Raw genomic sequence first — 22,020 nt, forward strand, 5'->3', positions numbered from 1 at the left:
TGGTGTCATGTAACTTCAGAACTACTAATTAAACCTTAAGAAAGCTAGTATAGCTGTACTTATGTTGAAAAAAATAAGAAATTATGCAATTTATTTATTTCGGTGAAAATAATAGGATGAACATGCAACCGTAGAATGTCGCGTCTCAAATTTCAGTGGTTGCACATGTGTCAGACACTGCGAAAAGTTAAAGCGAGCATTTATAATTAAAAATGTATTGCAAGTTACATAAAAATAATGAAGTTCTACTTTCTATGAAAATTTTTACATTATTACCTACAGATCAGGCAAAATTTGCTGAATCAGCAATTTTACTCTCAGGGGTGGAATTTAAGGCTTGTTTTATCATAGTTGCCCTTAATCAACTTTTTATTGATAAACTTACAAATTGCATAGGTAAAAAAAGTTCCTTCATTGATTTAGTGTAAAAATATATATTCCCCTTAAGGTGGCACGGTAGTATTTCCTGGCCCATAGGGATAATGATAGCCTTTTTAGAATTTTCACCACTTTCTAACACTGCAAAAAAATCTACATTCACACTTAACTGAAGTACTTTCATTTTACTATTCAGAAATGAATTTGAATATGTATCATGACCGTTTACTTTTTTTGCTATTTTTAGAAACCTAAGGCCACTAGTAATTTTAGGTCTTTTATGGTGCAGTGAATACAAAATTTAAAAAAATTCTCAAAAATTCATTTTCATCTGTATGTAAAATTATTTCATATTTTTCTACACCTGATTCATCCCTCAGTTTGGGAAAGTATGTTCAGTTGATACTGTATTTTTTGTCCAATCACACTGTTTAGATACATTTACCTAAGTAGGGTACACAAAAGAGCAACCTAAATTCTGGAATGCAAATACTACCGTGCCACCTTAACTAAGACATAACAAACTTGAAACCAGTCATGACACCTATGATGCATAGACTTCTTACTTTGGAACATATTGCAATAAAGAATACTAGTCTGCACTCATTTCTTATAAAATAAAATGAAACATTACATCCCTACCCCATCTGGCAGATTTTCACTTTTTTTCATCTTACCATTTTTACTTAAGAAGTGAACAAAACCCAAATATATGATGTTTCAAATCAACACAGAAGTCAAACATGGTGATTTAGGAGGAATTATTGGATTGCCAACTCTGTTTATGGTTAATCTGAGCAAAAGAAACAGTTTAATCACCAAATCATGAAAACTGATATTAAAGTCCATTCCACATTTTACAGCATGCCTTACATTACTTTAAACATTTTCAGATTATGAGGGCAATACAACAAGAGTCTTTAGATTGCCGTTAACTATTATTCCGTAACCTGTTTGACAATACATGTACTAGAATACATCTCTAAGTTGACTGTTTGTCTATTTCTCATGTATGCATTAAGTTAAATTATGTCCCCTTACATAATCAATTTGCATTTATTGTGCTTTTCACTGTCAGAAAATCTTAACAACTAATGGTATTTGCATGGAAAATGAATAAACCATTTAATCTTGCTGATATAGCATCATAAATACATTCTTTGTCAAAAATAATGTCTATTCAATGTACAGAAACCCCTATTTCTATCTCTATTTCATACCAATATGAGAGCTAAATGAATAAGTAAGGACCCCTTAACCACTTACTGGTTCCCCAAAAGCTCCTACTGGTGTCATGTAACTTCAGAACTACTAATTAAACCTTAAGAAAGCTAGTATAGCTGTACTTATGTTGAAAAAAATAAGAAATTATGCAATTTATTTATTTCGGTGAAAATAATAGGATGAACATGCAACCGTAGAATGTCGCGTCTCAAATTTCAGTGGTTGCACATGTGTCAGACACTGCGAAAAGTTAAAGCGAGCATTTATAATTAAAAATGTATTGCAAGTTACATAAAAATAATGAAGTTCTACTTTCTATGAAAATTTTTACATTATTACCTACAGATCAGGCAAAATTTGCTGAATCAGCAATTTTTACTCTCAGGGGTGGAATTTAAGGCTTGTTTTATCATAGTTGCCCTTAATCAACTTTTTATTGATAAACTTACAAATTGCATAGGTAAAAAAAGTTCCTTCATTGATTTAGTGTAAAAATATATATTCCCCTTAAGGTGGCACGGTAGTATTTCCTGGCCCATAGGGATAATGATAGCCTTTTTAGAATTTTCACCACTTTCTAACACTGCAAAAAAATCTACATTCACACTTAACTGAAGTACTTTCATTTTACTATTCAGAAATGAATTTGAATATGTATCATGACCGTTTACTTTTTTTGCTATTTTTAGAAACCTAAGGCCACTAGTAATTTTAGGTCTTTTATGGTGCAGTGAATACAAAATTTAAAAAAATTCTCAAAAATTCATTTTCATCTGTATGTAAAATTATTTCATATTTTTCTACACCTGATTCATCCCTCAGTTTGGGAAAGTATGTTCAGTTGATACTGTATTTTTTGTCCAATCACACTGTTTAGATACATTTACCTAAGTAGGGTACACAAAAGAGCAACCTAAATTCTGGAATGCAAATACTACCGTGCCACCTTAACTAAGACATAACAAACTTGAAACCAGTCATGACACCTATGATGCATAGACTTCTTACTTTGGAACATATTGCAATAAAGAATACTAGTCTGCACTCATTTCTTATAAAATAAAATGAAACATTACATCCCTACCCCATCTGGCAGATTTTCACTTTTTTTCATCTTACCATTTTTACTTAAGAAGTGAACAAAACCCAAATATATGATGTTTCAAATCAACACAGAAGTCAAACATGGTGATTTAGGAGGAATTATTGGATTGCCAACTCTGTTTATGGTTAATCTGAGCAAAAGAAACAGTTTAATCACCAAATCATGAAAACTGATATTAAAGTCCATTCCACATTTTACAGCATGCCTTACATTACTTTAAACATTTTCAGATTATGAGGGCAATACAACAAGAGTCTTTAGATTGCCGTTAACTATTATTCCGTAACCTGTTTGACAATACATGTACTAGAATACATCTCTAAGTTGACTGTTTGTCTATTTCTCATGTATGCATTAAGTTAAATTATGTCCCCTTACATAATCAATTTGCATTTATTGTGCTTTTCACTGTCAGAAAATCTTAACAACTAATGGTATTTGCATGGAAAATGAATAAACCATTTAATCTTGCTGATATAGCATCATAAATACATTCTTTGTCAAAAATAATGTCTATTCAATGTACAGAAACCCCTATTTCTATCTCTATTTCATACCAATATGAGAGCTAAATGAATAAGTAAGGACCCCTTAACCACTTACTGGTTCCCCAAAAGCTCCTACTGGTGTCATGTAACTTCAGAACTACTAATTAAACCTTAAGAAAGCTAGTATAGCTGTACTTATGTTGAAAAAAATAAGAAATTATGCAATTTATTTATTTCGGTGAAAATAATAGGATGAACATGCAACCGTAGAATGTCGCGTCTCAAATTTCAGTGGTTGCACATGTGTCAGACACTGCGAAAAGTTAAAGCGAGCATTTATAATTAAAAATGTATTGCAAGTTACATAAAAATAATGAAGTTCTACTTTCTATGAAAATTTTTACATTATTACCTACAGATCAGGCAAAATTTGCTGAATCAGCAATTTTTACTCTCAGGGGTGGAATTTAAGGCTTGTTTTATCATAGTTGCCCTTAATCAACTTTTTATTGATAAACTTACAAATTGCATAGGTAAAAAAAGTTCCTTCATTGATTTAGTGTAAAAATATATATTCCCCTTAAGGTGGCACGGTAGTATTTCCTGGCCCATAGGGATAATGATAGCCTTTTTAGAATTTTCACCACTTTCTAACACTGCAAAAAAATCTACATTCACACTTAACTGAAGTACTTTCATTTTACTATTCAGAAATGAATTTGAATATGTATCATGACCGTTTACTTTTTTTGCTATTTTTAGAAACCTAAGGCCACTAGTAATTTTAGGTCTTTTATGGTGCAGTGAATACAAAATTTAAAAAAATTCTCAAAAATTCATTTTCATCTGTATGTAAAATTATTTCATATTTTTCTACACCTGATTCATCCCTCAGTTTGGGAAAGTATGTTCAGTTGATACTGTATTTTTTGTCCAATCACACTGTTTAGATACATTTACCTAAGTAGGGTACACAAAAGAGCAACCTAAATTCTGGAATGCAAATACTACCGTGCCACCTTAACTAAGACATAACAAACTTGAAACCAGTCATGACACCTATGATGCATAGACTTCTTACTTTGGAACATATTGCAATAAAGAATACTAGTCTGCACTCATTTCTTATAAAATAAAATGAAACATTACATCCCTACCCCATCTGGCAGATTTTCACTTTTTTTCATCTTACCATTTTTACTTAAGAAGTGAACAAAACCCAAATATATGATGTTTCAAATCAACACAGAAGTCAAACATGGTGATTTAGGAGGAATTATTGGATTGCCAACTCTGTTTATGGTTAATCTGAGCAAAAGAAACAGTTTAATCACCAAATCATGAAAACTGATATTAAAGTCCATTCCACATTTTACAGCATGCCTTACATTACTTTAAACATTTTCAGATTATGAGGGCAATACAACAAGAGTCTTTAGATTGCCGTTAACTATTATTCCGTAACCTGTTTGACAATACATGTACTAGAATACATCTCTAAGTTGACTGTTTGTCTATTTCTCATGTATGCATTAAGTTAAATTATGTCCCCTTACATAATCAATTTGCATTTATTGTGCTTTTCACTGTCAGAAAATCTTAACAACTAATGGTATTTGCATGGAAAATGAATAAACCATTTAATCTTGCTGATATAGCATCATAAATACATTCTTTGTCAAAAATAATGTCTATTCAATGTACAGAAACCCCTATTTCTATCTCTATTTCATACCAATATGAGAGCTAAATGAATAAGTAAGGACCCCTTAACCACTTACTGGTTCCCCAAAAGCTCCTACTGGTGTCATGTAACTTCAGAACTACTAATTAAACCTTAAGAAAGCTAGTATAGCTGTACTTATGTTGAAAAAAATAAGAAATTATGCAATTTATTTATTTCGGTGAAAATAATAGGATGAACATGCAACCGTAGAATGTCGCGTCTCAAATTTCAGTGGTTGCACATGTGTCAGACACTGCGAAAAGTTAAAGCGAGCATTTATAATTAAAAATGTATTGCAAGTTACATAAAAATAATGAAGTTCTACTTTCTATGAAAATTTTTACATTATTACCTACAGATCAGGCAAAATTTGCTGAATCAGCAATTTTTACTCTCAGGGGTGGAATTTAAGGCTTGTTTTATCATAGTTGCCCTTAATCAACTTTTTATTGATAAACTTACAAATTGCATAGGTAAAAAAAGTTCCTTCATTGATTTAGTGTAAAAATATATATTCCCCTTAAGGTGGCACGGTAGTATTTCCTGGCCCATAGGGATAATGATAGCCTTTTTAGAATTTTCACCACTTTCTAACACTGCAAAAAAATCTACATTCACACTTAACTGAAGTACTTTCATTTTACTATTCAGAAATGAATTTGAATATGTATCATGACCGTTTACTTTTTTTGCTATTTTTAGAAACCTAAGGCCACTAGTAATTTTAGGTCTTTTATGGTGCAGTGAATACAAAATTTAAAAAAATTCTCAAAAATTCATTTTCATCTGTATGTAAAATTATTTCATATTTTTCTACACCTGATTCATCCCTCAGTTTGGGAAAGTATGTTCAGTTGATACTGTATTTTTTGTCCAATCACACTGTTTAGATACATTTACCTAAGTAGGGTACACAAAAGAGCAACCTAAATTCTGGAATGCAAATACTACCGTGCCACCTTAACTAAGACATAACAAACTTGAAACCAGTCATGACACCTATGATGCATAGACTTCTTACTTTGGAACATATTGCAATAAAGAATACTAGTCTGCACTCATTTCTTATAAAATAAAATGAAACATTACATCCCTACCCCATCTGGCAGATTTTCACTTTTTTTCATCTTACCATTTTTACTTAAGAAGTGAACAAAACCCAAATATATGATGTTTCAAATCAACACAGAAGTCAAACATGGTGATTTAGGAGGAATTATTGGATTGCCAACTCTGTTTATGGTTAATCTGAGCAAAAGAAACAGTTTAATCACCAAATCATGAAAACTGATATTAAAGTCCATTCCACATTTTACAGCATGCCTTACATTACTTTAAACATTTTCAGATTATGAGGGCAATACAACAAGAGTCTTTAGATTGCCGTTAACTATTATTCCGTAACCTGTTTGACAATACATGTACTAGAATACATCTCTAAGTTGACTGTTTGTCTATTTCTCATGTATGCATTAAGTTAAATTATGTCCCCTTACATAATCAATTTGCATTTATTGTGCTTTTCACTGTCAGAAAATCTTAACAACTAATGGTATTTGCATGGAAAATGAATAAACCATTTAATCTTGCTGATATAGCATCATAAATACATTCTTTGTCAAAAATAATGTCTATTCAATGTACAGAAACCCCTATTTCTATCTCTATTTCATACCAATATGAGAGCTAAATGAATAAGTAAGGACCCCTTAACCACTTACTGGTTCCCCAAAAGATCCTACTGGTGTCATGTAACTTCAGAACTACTAATTAAACCTTAAGAAAGCTAGTATAGCTGTACTTATGTTGAAAAAAATAAGAAATTATGCAATTTATTTATTTCGGTGAAAATAATAGGATGAACATGCAACCGTAGAATGTCGCGTCTCAAATTTCAGTGGTTGCACATGTGTCAGACACTGCGAAAAGTTAAAGCGAGCATTTATAATTAAAAATGTATTGCAAGTTACATAAAAATAATGAAGTTCTACTTTCTATGAAAATTTTTACATTATTACCTACAGATCAGGCAAAATTTGCTGAATCAGCAATTTTTACTCTCAGGGGTGGAATTTAAGGCTTGTTTTATCATAGTTGCCCTTAATCAACTTTTTATTGATAAACTTACAAATTGCATAGGTAAAAAAAGTTCCTTCATTGATTTAGTGTAAAAATATATATTCCCCTTAAGGTGGCACGGTAGTATTTCCTGGCCCATAGGGATAATGATAGCCTTTTTAGAATTTTCACCACTTTCTAACACTGCAAAAAAATCTACATTCACACTTAACTGAAGTACTTTCATTTTACTATTCAGAAATGAATTTGAATATGTATCATGACCGTTTACTTTTTTTGCTATTTTTAGAAACCTAAGGCCACTAGTAATTTTAGGTCTTTTATGGTGCAGTGAATACAAAATTTAAAAAAATTCTCAAAAATTCATTTTCATCTGTATGTAAAATTATTTCATATTTTTCTACACCTGATTCATCCCTCAGTTTGGGAAAGTATGTTCAGTTGATACTGTATTTTTTGTCCAATCACACTGTTTAGATACATTTACCTAAGTAGGGTACACAAAAGAGCAACCTAAATTCTGGAATGCAAATACTACCGTGCCACCTTAACTAAGACATAACAAACTTGAAACCAGTCATGACACCTATGATGCATAGACTTCTTACTTTGGAACATATTGCAATAAAGAATACTAGTCTGCACTCATTTCTTATAAAATAAAATGAAACATTACATCCCTACCCCATCTGGCAGATTTTCACTTTTTTTCATCTTACCATTTTTACTTAAGAAGTGAACAAAACCCAAATATATGATGTTTCAAATCAACACAGAAGTCAAACATGGTGATTTAGGAGGAATTATTGGATTGCCAACTCTGTTTATGGTTAATCTGAGCAAAAGAAACAGTTTAATCACCAAATCATGAAAACTGATATTAAAGTCCATTCCACATTTTACAGCATGCCTTACATTACTTTAAACATTTTCAGATTATGAGGGCAATACAACAAGAGTCTTTAGATTGCCGTTAACTATTATTCCGTAACCTGTTTGACAATACATGTACTAGAATACATCTCTAAGTTGACTGTTTGTCTATTTCTCATGTATGCATTAAGTTAAATTATGTCCCCTTACATAATCAATTTGCATTTATTGTGCTTTTCACTGTCAGAAAATCTTAACAACTAATGGTATTTGCATGGAAAATGAATAAACCATTTAATCTTGCTGATATAGCATCATAAATACATTCTTTGTCAAAAATAATGTCTATTCAATGTACAGAAACCCCTATTTCTATCTCTATTTCATACCAATATGAGAGCTAAATGAATAAGTAAGGACCCCTTAACCACTTACTGGTTCCCCAAAAGCTCCTACTGGTGTCATGTAACTTCAGAACTACTAATTAAACCTTAAGAAAGCTAGTATAGCTGTACTTATGTTGAAAAAAATAAGAAATTATGCAATTTATTTATTTCGGTGAAAATAATAGGATGAACATGCAACCGTAGAATGTCGCGTCTCAAATTTCAGTGGTTGCACATGTGTCAGACACTGCGAAAAGTTAAAGCGAGCATTTATAATTAAAAATGTATTGCAAGTTACATAAAAATAATGAAGTTCTACTTTCTATGAAAATTTTTACATTATTACCTACAGATCAGGCAAAATTTGCTGAATCAGCAATTTTTACTCTCAGGGGTGGAATTTAAGGCTTGTTTTATCATAGTTGCCCTTAATCAACTTTTTATTGATAAACTTACAAATTGCATAGGTAAAAAAAGTTCCTTCATTGATTTAGTGTAAAAATATATATTCCCCTTAAGGTGGCACGGTAGTATTTCCTGGCCCATAGGGATAATGATAGCCTTTTTAGAATTTTCACCACTTTCTAACACTGCAAAAAAATCTACATTCACACTTAACTGAAGTACTTTCATTTTACTATTCAGAAATGAATTTGAATATGTATCATGACCGTTTACTTTTTTTGCTATTTTTAGAAACCTAAGGCCACTAGTAATTTTAGGTCTTTTATGGTGCAGTGAATACAAAATTTAAAAAAATTCTCAAAAATTCATTTTCATCTGTATGTAAAATTATTTCATATTTTTCTACACCTGATTCATCCCTCAGTTTGGGAAAGTATGTTCAGTTGATACTGTATTTTTTGTCCAATCACACTGTTTAGATACATTTACCTAAGTAGGGTACACAAAAGAGCAACCTAAATTCTGGAATGCAAATACTACCGTGCCACCTTAACTAAGACATAACAAACTTGAAACCAGTCATGACACCTATGATGCATAGACTTCTTACTTTGGAACATATTGCAATAAAGAATACTAGTCTGCACTCATTTCTTATAAAATAAAATGAAACATTACATCCCTACCCCATCTGGCAGATTTTCACTTTTTTTCATCTTACCATTTTTACTTAAGAAGTGAACAAAACCCAAATATATGATGTTTCAAATCAACACAGAAGTCAAACATGGTGATTTAGGAGGAATTATTGGATTGCCAACTCTGTTTATGGTTAATCTGAGCAAAAGAAACAGTTTAATCACCAAATCATGAAAACTGATATTAAAGTCCATTCCACATTTTACAGCATGCCTTACATTACTTTAAACATTTTCAGATTATGAGGGCAATACAACAAGAGTCTTTAGATTGCCGTTAACTATTATTCCGTAACCTGTTTGACAATACATGTACTAGAATACATCTCTAAGTTGACTGTTTGTCTATTTCTCATGTATGCATTAAGTTAAATTATGTCCCCTTACATAATCAATTTGCATTTATTGTGCTTTTCACTGTCAGAAAATCTTAACAACTAATGGTATTTGCATGGAAAATGAATAAACCATTTAATCTTGCTGATATAGCATCATAAATACATTCTTTGTCAAAAATAATGTCTATTCAATGTACAGAAACCCCTATTTCTATCTCTATTTCATACCAATATGAGAGCTAAATGAATAAGTAAGGACCCCTTAACCACTTACTGGTTCCCCAAAAGCTCCTACTGGTGTCATGTAACTTCAGAACTACTAATTAAACCTTAAGAAAGCTAGTATAGCTGTACTTATGTTGAAAAAAATAAGAAATTATGCAATTTATTTATTTCGGTGAAAATAATAGGATGAACATGCAACCGTAGAATGTCGCGTCTCAAATTTCAGTGGTTGCACATGTGTCAGACACTGCGAAAAGTTAAAGCGAGCATTTATAATTAAAAATGTATTGCAAGTTACATAAAAATAATGAAGTTCTACTTTCTATGAAAATTTTTACATTATTACCTACAGATCAGGCAAAATTTGCTGAATCAGCAATTTTTACTCTCAGGGGTGGAATTTAAGGCTTGTTTTATCATAGTTGCCCTTAATCAACTTTTTATTGATAAACTTACAAATTGCATAGGTAAAAAAAGTTCCTTCATTGATTTAGTGTAAAAATATATATTCCCCTTAAGGTGGCACGGTAGTATTTCCTGGCCCATAGGGATAATGATAGCCTTTTTAGAATTTTCACCACTTTCTAACACTGCAAAAAAATCTACATTCACACTTAACTGAAGTACTTTCATTTTACTATTCAGAAATGAATTTGAATATGTATCATGACCGTTTACTTTTTTTGCTATTTTTAGAAACCTAAGGCCACTAGTAATTTTAGGTCTTTTATGGTGCAGTGAATACAAAATTTAAAAAAATTCTCAAAAATTCATTTTCATCTGTATGTAAAATTATTTCATATTTTTCTACACCTGATTCATCCCTCAGTTTGGGAAAGTATGTTCAGTTGATACTGTATTTTTTGTCCAATCACACTGTTTAGATACATTTACCTAAGTAGGGTACACAAAAGAGCAACCTAAATTCTGGAATGCAAATACTACCGTGCCACCTTAACTAAGACATAACAAACTTGAAACCAGTCATGACACCTATGATGCATAGACTTCTTACTTTGGAACATATTGCAATAAAGAATACTAGTCTGCACTCATTTCTTATAAAATAAAATGAAACATTACATCCCTACCCCATCTGGCAGATTTTCACTTTTTTTCATCTTACCATTTTTACTTAAGAAGTGAACAAAACCCAAATATATGATGTTTCAAATCAACACAGAAGTCAAACATGGTGATTTAGGAGGAATTATTGGATTGCCAACTCTGTTTATGGTTAATCTGAGCAAAAGAAACAGTTTAATCACCAAATCATGAAAACTGATATTAAAGTCCATTCCACATTTTACAGCATGCCTTACATTACTTTAAACATTTTCAGATTATGAGGGCAATACAACAAGAGTCTTTAGATTGCCGTTAACTATTATTCCGTAACCTGTTTGACAATACATGTACTAGAATACATCTCTAAGTTGACTGTTTGTCTATTTCTCATGTATGCATTAAGTTAAATTATGTCCCCTTACATAATCAATTTGCATTTATTGTGCTTTTCACTGTCAGAAAATCTTAACAACTAATGGTATTTGCATGGAAAATGAATAAACCATTTAATCTTGCTGATATAGCATCATAAATACATTCTTTGTCAAAAATAATGTCTATTCAATGTACAGAAACCCCTATTTCTATCTCTATTTCATACCAATATGAGAGCTAAATGAATAAGTAAGGACCCCTTAACCACTTACTGGTTCCCCAAAAGCTCCTACTGGTGTCATGTAACTTCAGAACTACTAATTAAACCTTAAGAAAGCTAGTATAGCTGTACTTATGTTGAAAAAAATAAGAAATTATGCAATTTATTTATTTCGGTGAAAATAATAGGATGAACATGCAACCGTAGAATGTCGCGTCTCAAATTTCAGTGGTTGCACATGTGTCAGACACTGCGAAAAGTTAAAGCGAGCATTTATAATTAAAAATGTATTGCAAGTTACATAAAAATAATGAAGTTCTACTTTCTATGAAAATTTTTACATTATTACCTACAGATCAGGCAAAATTTGCTGAATCAGCAATTTTTACTCTCAGGGGTGGAATTTAAGGCTTGTTTTATCATAGTTGCCCTTAATCAACTTTTTATTGATAAACTTACAAATTGCATAGGTAAAAAAAGTTCCTTCATTGATTTAGTGTAAAAATATATATTCCCCTTAAGGTGGCACGGTAGTATTTCCTGGCCCATAGGGATAATGATAGCCTTTTTAGAATTTTCACCACTTTCTAACACTGCAAAAAAATCTACATTCACACTTAACTGAAGTACTTTCATTTTACTATTCAGAAATGAATTTGAATATGTATCATGACCGTTTACTTTTTTTGCTATTTTTAGAAACCTAAGGCCACTAGTAATTTTAGGTCTTTTATGGTGCAGTGAATACAAAATTTAAAAAAATTCTCAAAAATTCATTTTCATCTGTATGTAAAATTATTTCATATTTTTCTACACCTGATTCATCCCTCAGTTTGGGAAAGTATGTTCAGTTGATACTGTATTTTTTGTCCAATCACACTGTTTAGATACATTTACCTAAGTAGGGTACACAAAAGAGCAACCTAAATTCTGGAATGCAAATACTACCGTGCCACCTTAACTAAGACATAACAAACTTGAAACCAGTCATGACACCTATGATGCATAGACTTCTTACTTTGGAACATATTGCAATAAAGAATACTAGTCTGCACTCATTTCTTATAAAATAAAATGAAACATTACATCCCTACCCCATCTGGCAGATTTTCACTTTTTTTCATCTTACCATTTTTACTTAAGAAGTGAACAAAACCCAAATATATGATGTTTCAAATCAACACAGAAGTCAAACATGGTGATTTAGGAGGAATTATTGGATTGCCAACTCTGTTTATGGTTAATCTGAGCAAAAGAAACAGTTTAATCACCAAATCATGAAAACTGATATTAAAGTCCATTCCACATTTTACAGCATGCCTTACATTACTTTAAACATTTTCAGATTATGAGGGCAATACAACAAGAGTCTTTAGATTGCCGTTAACTATTATTCCGTAACCTGTTTGACAATACATGTACTAGAATACATCTCTAAGTTGACTGTTTGTCTATTTCTCATGTATGCATTAAGTTAAATTATGTCCCCTTACATAATCAATTTGCATTTATTGTGCTTTTCACTGTCAGAAAATCTTAACAACTAATGGTATTTGCATGGAAAATGAATAAACCATTTAATCTTGCTGATATAGCATCATAAATACATTCTTTGTCAAAAATAATGTCTATTCAATGTACAGAAACCCCTATTTCTATCTCTATTTCATACCAATATGAGAGCTAAATGAATAAGTAAGGACCCCTTAACCACTTACTGGTTCCCCAAAAGCTCCTACTGGTGTCATGTAACTTCAGAACTACTAATTAAACCTTAAGAAAGCTAGTATAGCTGTACTTATGTTGAAAAAAATAAGAAATTATGCAATTTATTTATTTCGGTGAAAATAATAGGATGAACATGCAACCGTAGAATGTCGCGTCTCAAATTTCAGTGGTTGCACATGTGTCAGACACTGCGAAAAGTTAAAGCGAGCATTTATAATTAAAAATGTATTGCAAGTTACATAAAAATAATGAAGTTCTACTTTCTATGAAAATTTTTACATTATTACCTACAGATCAGGCAAAATTTGCTGAATCAGCAATTTTTACTCTCAGGGGTGGAATTTAAGGCTTGTTTTATCATAGTTGCCCTTAATCAACTTTTTATTGATAAACTTACAAATTGCATAGGTAAAAAAAGTTCCTTCATTGATTTAGTGTAAAAATATATATTCCCCTTAAGGTGGCACGGTAGTATTTCCTGGCCCATAGGGATAATGATAGCCTTTTTAGAATTTTCACCACTTTCTAACACTGCAAAAAAATCTACATTCACACTTAACTGAAGTACTTTCATTTTACTATTCAGAAATGAATTTGAATATGTATCATGACCGTTTACTTTTTTTGCTATTTTTAGAAACCTAAGGCCACTAGTAATTTTAGGTCTTTTATGGTGCAGTGAATACAAAATTTAAAAAAATTCTCAAAAATTCATTTTCATCTGTATGTAAAATTATTTCATATTTTTCTACACCTGATTCATCCCTCAGTTTGGGAAAGTATGTTCAGTTGATACTGTATTTTTTGTCCAATCACACTGTTTAGATACATTTACCTAAGTAGGGTACACAAAAGAGCAACCTAAATTCTGGAATGCAAATACTACCGTGCCACCTTAACTAAGACATAACAAACTTGAAACCAGTCATGACACCTATGATGCATAGACTTCTTACTTTGGAACATATTGCAATAAAGAATACTAGTCTGCACTCATTTCTTATAAAATAAAATGAAACATTACATCCCTACCCCATCTGGCAGATTTTCACTTTTTTTCATCTTACCATTTTTACTTAAGAAGTGAACAAAACCCAAATATATGATGTTTCAAATCAACACAGAAGTCAAACATGGTGATTTAGGAGGAATTATTGGATTGCCAACTCTGTTTATGGTTAATCTGAGCAAAAGAAACAGTTTAATCACCAAATCATGAAAACTGATATTAAAGTCCATTCCACATTTTACAGCATGCCTTACATTACTTTAAACATTTTCAGATTATGAGGGCAATACAACAAGAGTCTTTAGATTGCCGTTAACTATTATTCCGTAACCTGTTTGACAATACATGTACTAGAATACATCTCTAAGTTGACTGTTTGTCTATTTCTCATGTATGCATTAAGTTAAATTATGTCCCCTTACATAATCAATTTGCATTTATTGTGCTTTTCACTGTCAGAAAATCTTAACAACTAATGGTATTTGCATGGAAAATGAATAAACCATTTAATCTTGCTGATATAGCATCATAAATACATTCTTTGTCAAAAATAATGTCTATTCAATGTACAGAAACCCCTATTTCTATCTCTATTTCATACCAATATGAGAGCTAAATGAATAAGTAAGGACCCCTTAACCACTTACTGGTTCCCCAAAAGCTCCTACTGGTGTCATGTAACTTCAGAACTACTAATTAAACCTTAAGAAAGCTAGTATAGCTGTACTTATGTTGAAAAAAATAAGAAATTATGCAATTTATTTATTTCGGTGAAAATAATAGGATGAACATGCAACCGTAGAATGTCGCGTCTCAAATTTCAGTGGTTGCACATGTGTCAGACACTGCGAAAAGTTAAAGCGAGCATTTATAATTAAAAATGTATTGCAAGTTACATAAAAATAATGAAGTTCTACTTTCTATGAAAATTTTTACATTATTACCTACAGATCAGGCAAAATTTGCTGAATCAGCAATTTTTACTCTCAGGGGTGGAATTTAAGGCTTGTTTTATCATAGTTGCCCTTAATCAACTTTTTATTGATAAACTTACAAATTGCATAGGTAAAAAAAGTTCCTTCATTGATTTAGTGTAAAAATATATATTCCCCTTAAGGTGGCACGGTAGTATTTCCTGGCCCATAGGGATAATGATAGCCTTTTTAGAATTTTCACCACTTTCTAACACTGCAAAAAAATCTACATTCACACTTAACTGAAGTACTTTCATTTTACTATTCAGAAATGAATTTGAATATGTATCATGACCGTTTACTTTTTTTGCTATTTTTAGAAACCTAAGGCCACTAGTAATTTTAGGTCTTTTATGGTGCAGTGAATACAAAATTTAAAAAAATTCTCAAAAATTCATTTTCATCTGTATGTAAAATTATTTCATATTTTTCTACACCTGATTCATCCCTCAGTTTGGGAAAGTATGTTCAGTTGATACTGTATTTTTTGTCCAATCACACTGTTTAGATACATTTACCTAAGTAGGGTACACAAAAGAGCAACCTAAATTCTGGAATGCAAATACTACCGTGCCACCTTAAGGAACAGACATCATACTTGTTTGAAAGCAAAAAATGTATTTTTGTATGGAATTTTAAAACTGATTACCTCCCCTCGCAATCAGAATAAAAGTAGTTTTTATGAAATTTTCCTTTTAAATATTCGTTAGAAATAAAATAACACAGCCATAAATCATTTCTTAGGGTATTATATAATATATACTAAAAGATTATATGAAGAAAATTCAAATTCAATAAAATGCTGCAACACCAAATAACAAATTATGTAAATATTGTAAACCTATTGACTTGAAAGAAGGTAGATGTATGACTATATATACCTATGAAAAGTTATTTTTAGATTGATTTGGAGCATTGTATTAATAGAAAAATGTCAAAAAAAAACAACAAATAATTTATATAACTGCTTCAATTCTTGATATAAATATGTCAATGTAAATTGTGCTAATATTTCTAATCAGTCATGGATCAAATGCAAATGATGCAACATACATAAAAAAAAATATACTAAGTTTAACAGAATTTGATGAATTAAATTAAAACAGATCATCCAGGTTGACAAATTCTTCCCAGTTGTATGTTGAAAATTAAAAGGACTTATCATTGTCCTGTCAAATCAAAACGGACAGGAATTGGCCTCCAAATTACAATTTAGAAGAGACTAAAAACCAAAAGTTTAATAGGTGGGTTAAAAGGAAGTTAAACATGTGTGGTTCTTAAATATGAAAAAAGCAAGTTTCTTTTATTTAGGTTCACTTCCTTTCATTGGTTTCCTCAACACTGTTTGAAATATTCAAGATTGTTTTAATAAATAAATCCCTTGTTGTTTTTGATTTTCATAAATATTTAATTTATTTTGTAGATTGCCTCCAAAAAGTTTTGAATGTGAATTTATATGCCATGTATACCAAATAAGCCATGAAAAGAATTAAAGATGAATTTTAACTGTAAGTATTTGTTATTCCAAACTTTTGTTAAGTTTGGTACTATATTAAAACTTGCAAATATAAATTAATTAGTTCAACATGTGTGGTTCTTAGATATGAAAAAAACAAGTTTCTTTTACTTAGGTTAACTTTCAATCAAATGGTTTCCTTCACCATGTTAAAAATATTCAAATGTTAAAATCATTCAATATTGTTTTAATAGATAAATCCCTTGCTGCACTTGATTTTCATCAATACTTTATTTATTTTGTAGATTGTCTTGAAAAAGTTTTTAGTGTGAATTAATACACCAAAATGATTAAGCCAGGAAATGAATTAAGAAATGAATGAAAGATGTATTGTAACCGTAAGTATTTGCTATTTTTTGTTTGAATTGTGACCTGACTATATTAAAACTTGTAAAATTAACACATCACAGCAATCTAAACCTATATATATACATACAGTATGTGGACAGGGGTAGTGAGGTCATCATTTGAAAGTGTTAAGTCTGTTGTTGAAGATTTTAGACATGATATCTTAGTCACTTTATTGAATTGATAACAAACTTTAACCTGTTTCATAAAAAAAAAAACCAAACTAGTACCAGTACAACAAAATTATAAGCAACAGTATTTTTCAAAGATAAGTAATATGGAATTCCAACCCTTCTTGAACCTCCCCGATAAATCCCCTCAAAATTCAAAAATAAGTGCTGATCTTGCAGTAAAAAAAGGGGGGTCAGAACCCTCGCCCCACCCCTGAATGCCTTTGCTATAGAAGTTAACCTTACAATAGTGTATATTTTCAAAGTACAAAAAAGCCACTGATTACACTTTGTGCTTCATTAAAATATTCTCATCCTAATAAGCATGATATATTTGCTGCTGAAGTAAAACACTATATGCACAAGTTCATCAACAGCATAATATCATTAAATATTAAACATTCTGTATTCATAATAAAATCACCGCAATATAGCCTTTTTGTGCTAATGGGGCATAAAGCAAATAACAATCAATCAATTCATAATAAAAAGTTTGAAAATATGTATCCTGTAAAAGCAAATCATTATTTTTTTTCCTCATTTACATGTAGATTAAAACTGCTTATTTATTTAATTTATATAGATAGTATTTTTAGTTAAACATCATGCACATACTTATGTCAATTATAACATTTATTTATTTCTTAATTCATTATATAAATTTGCACTCTTACATCCTACCCCTGTTGTAAAATCTTAGTTTTTTTCAAATTGTTTTATAATTTTTCTTCTGTTTAATATTTGTAAAATAATTATTTTTCCTTTTCAGATTTTCTCCATAGATACATTGTACCATAAATGTTAATTTTGCTATATCAATCATGTATACAGAACGCCTATGTCTGATGTTGAACAGTAGATAAACAAATGCATACCTCACAGTAAGTATTTGTAAAATGCTTTTTACTAGAAAATTCAGAATGATTTTTTTTCCGATAATAATTATTTGAAAGTTTGTACTTAATATATACAGGAAGATGTGGTATGAGTGCCAATGAAACAACTCTCCATCCAAGTAACAATTATAATTTATAAAAGTAAATTATTATATGTCTAGTTACGGCCTTTAGTTCACCACGGAGCAATGGCTCATATCGAATAGCAAGCTGTAAAGGGCCCCAATAATTACTAGTGTAAAAACCATTAGAATGGGAAAAGCAACTGTCTTATCTATATAAAAACCAGAAACACTTATACACTACATAAACAGACCACAGATTAAACTTGTATAACACAACAAATAAATAAATTGGATTTAGATAGATATATCTCTGTGATGCTCAATTGGATTATTGAATAATTGAACACTATGTTTCTGTTCTAATCTTTTTATACCATCGCAAAAATTTATGGCAGTCATATATTGGTATCACGTTGTTGTATCTTTGTCCGAAGACTCTTTGTTTTCAGACAATAACCATAGTTTGAGACAGTGAATCTCTATGAAAATTAAACATAAGATTTTGGGTTATGGACCCTACAGTTTATGAATTGAGGGCCTATATAAAGGGGTCCAAGTAAGCATTTTTCTAGTTTCCAGACAATACCTTGTGTGTAAGTGTACATATATATTACTGAAATTATAACTCAAGGTTCCATACCAAAATAAAAGGTCAGGATTAATTTTCGGGGTTATCGCCATAACTGTATACGAATTAGGAACTAAAAGGTTGAAAAACAAGGGTTTCTTTGTTAAATGCCAATTTAGACAATTTTAAAGCAGTGTAAGGGAGGTAATCCAAATATATTTGGGAAATCCAAACATAATATAGGGGCCAAAACAATATTTGTATAGATTGCTTATTTCTTTGTCAATTTCAATGAATTATTGGGGTTCTCAAATATGCTTAATGTAACCATTTATAAAGTTTTTAGAATTAGGGCCCCCTTTTAAAATTGGTCCACATGAGGTCCAAAGGGTCCAAAATTTAACTTTGTTTAATTTAATCAAAATTGAATTATCTAGGTTCTTTGATATGCCGAATCGAACCATGTACTTAGATTTTTAATTTTGGGTCCCATTTTCAAATTGGTCTACATTAAGGTCCAAAGAGTCCAAAATAAAACTAAGTTTGATTTTAACAAAAATTGAATCCTTGGGGTTCTTTGATATGCTGAATGTAAAAATGTACTAAGATTTTTGATTATTGGCCCAGTTTTTAAATTGGTCCAAATTGGGGTCCAAAATTAAACTTTGTTTGATTTCATCAAAAATTGAATAATTGGGGTTCTTTGATATGCTAAATCTAACTTTGTATGTAGATTCTTAATTTTTGGTCCTGTTTTCAAATTGGTCTACATTTAAGTCCAAAGGGTCCATAATTAAACTAAGTTTGATTTTAACAAAAATTGAATTCTTGGGGTTCTTCGATATGCTGAATCTGAACATGTATTTAGATTTTTAATTATGGGCCCAGTTTTCAAGTTGGTCCAAATTGGGGTCCAAAATCAAACTTTGTTTGATTTCAACAAAATTTAAATATATGGGGTTCTTTGGTATGCTTAATCTAACCATGTATTGATATTTTTGATTTTTGGACCCTGTTATCAAATTGGGCCACATTGAAGTCAAAAGGGTCCAAAATTAAACTGTTAGATTTCAGCAAAAATTTAATTCTTGGTATTTTTTTATATTCTGAATAAATCCATGGCCATGTACAGGGATCTCCATGGATAAAAATTGAACCATGGAGGAACTTTCACCATTACAAACCTTGTCTACGCTGTACAGTGTAGCGCGACCGGAAGTATTTTATCCCTCCATACAAAAAACCATTCAAATGCCAAGTCATCATGGCCCCCCCTTAGTCGAGAATAACCAAAAGCTGTCATGAAGGTCCCCATGTAGATTTCTTTTATTTTTGGTAATTGTTATGGGGGTTAAAAATCATCTAATGTGGAGCTTATTTTTCGTGGACACTGTCAAATTCAGAGCCCATTACCGGTATGGCTGATTTGCAGCAACAACAAAACAATTCGTACGGGTTATGTAAAAGGTTAAAGAGATTTGTAAAGCAAACGTCGACAAATGAAAAGGTTTTTAATGACTATCTGGAAAAATTGATGCTGTGCAACATGCATCTTTCGAGTCTGAATAGAAACCGGAAACGCGGATGTATCAATTTGATTGTAATATACGAAATGAATTCGGAATTTAGATACGATATTTCTTAATGTGAGTTCGTGGTCTAGTGGTTAAGACCGATGGCTACAGTGCTGAAGGTCCCGAGTTCGATTCTCACTCGGGGTGCTAAAAATATCAGCACATCAGAAGGGTAATTTTCACCCTCTCACACACATCTCTGGTACCCAGACCGGAGTTTAAACTAGAATGGGTACTTTGGGGGCCTCGGTTAGTCAAAGTTGTCCCTTACTTTGACCTGGAGATCAATCTTCTGATATCTCTCTGGTTTGTCTGTTTCCACCGAGTGGCCCGGTGGTTCTCTCCGAGTACTTCGGCTTCCTCCACCATAATAACAGACTGCCCGGTGTCCTGGCACTCCCTTTGTGTTGGGTGGGGATTGATTGTCCTTGTAAAAATAATTGTCGTATAAACATACGTTAGTGACACATCTCCATTAATCCCGTTAGGGAGTGTACATGGATGCCACTGTACCCTCGCAGTTTTCGAGGGGTTCTTCGGATATCGGAGGCATTTACCAGTACATACATACATATTTCTTTACAGGAAATATTTAAGTTTTTACTTTTAAACTTTTAAAGTAATTCTAAATTATCGTTACAGCAGTACTCGCAGGGGCGGATGCCGGAATTTTCGAAAGGGGGGGTGCTAACCCAGGGCACCCAGGGCAAAGGGGGGGTGCAAAACATATGTCCCGATACAAATGCATTGATCGGCAAAAATAAAGGGGGGGTGCGCACCCCCGGAACCCCCCCCCCTGGATCCGCCACTGACTCGAGTTATTTACGATGAAATAATATTTACTGTTTTGCGTCTTATTTTGTACTTCTTAAAAAAGGGGGATGCTGATTGCGTAAGTCAAAATAAAGCACGTGTTCGACTTGTTAAACTGTTTTCTTTGTAACTGGATTAATTTATTAATTTATTTATTTAATCTAAATGATCATAATCATTTGCTGAAACTTAGTTGATTACTTCGACAAATGGATCGTCTATCCTCAGATAGTATTCTCCTGTTTGGTTTGTTGATCTACCTGTACAAGCTCACTGAGGTACAAGTAATTAGCGATCTTAATCCGGATATCCCTCAGGCGTTAGAACTGTATTGGATTATAACATAAAAAGCCTAAGGGTTATGCAATTACATGCATTTGATTATAATTGATAAAAAAAATGGCGTTGGGCTACAAAAAACGATGAAGTTTTGAACGATGGCGGAAGACAATTTAACGATGGCGCAAGACAATTTAACGATGGCGCGAGTCATTTGACGATGGCGCAAGACATTTGAACGATGGCGGGGCTCCATCGTTAAACAGGCCATGGAGATCCCTGCATGTATTTAGATTTTGGATGATGGACCATAGTATGTAAAAAAAAATATTTTGTAGTTCATTAGACCACACTTATTCTGTGTCAGAAACCTATGATGTATCAACTATTTAATCACAATCCAAATTCAGAGCTGTATCAAGCTTGAATGTTGTGTCCATTTTTGCCCCAACTGTTCAGGGTTTGACCTCTGCGGTCGTATAAAGCTGTGCC

At 31.7% G+C, this 22,020-nt stretch overlaps 1 protein-coding gene and 1 pseudogene across 1 annotated transcript in view; both read left to right on the forward strand.

Moving 5' to 3' along the window:
* Positions 1–22,020, forward strand: part of LOC139518862 (uncharacterized) — an 80,123-nt gene that overhangs the window by 50,143 nt on the left and 7,960 nt on the right. The window lies entirely within an intron of this gene.
* The window catches only part of LOC139518861 (uncharacterized), a 55,646-nt pseudogene that overhangs the window by 30,879 nt on the left and 2,747 nt on the right, over positions 1–22,020 (forward strand).

Source organism: Mytilus edulis, chromosome 4, assembly GCF_963676685.1.
Source record: "Mytilus edulis chromosome 4, xbMytEdul2.2, whole genome shotgun sequence".
In the NCBI taxonomy this organism is placed as follows: domain Eukaryota; kingdom Metazoa; phylum Mollusca; class Bivalvia; order Mytilida; family Mytilidae; genus Mytilus; species Mytilus edulis.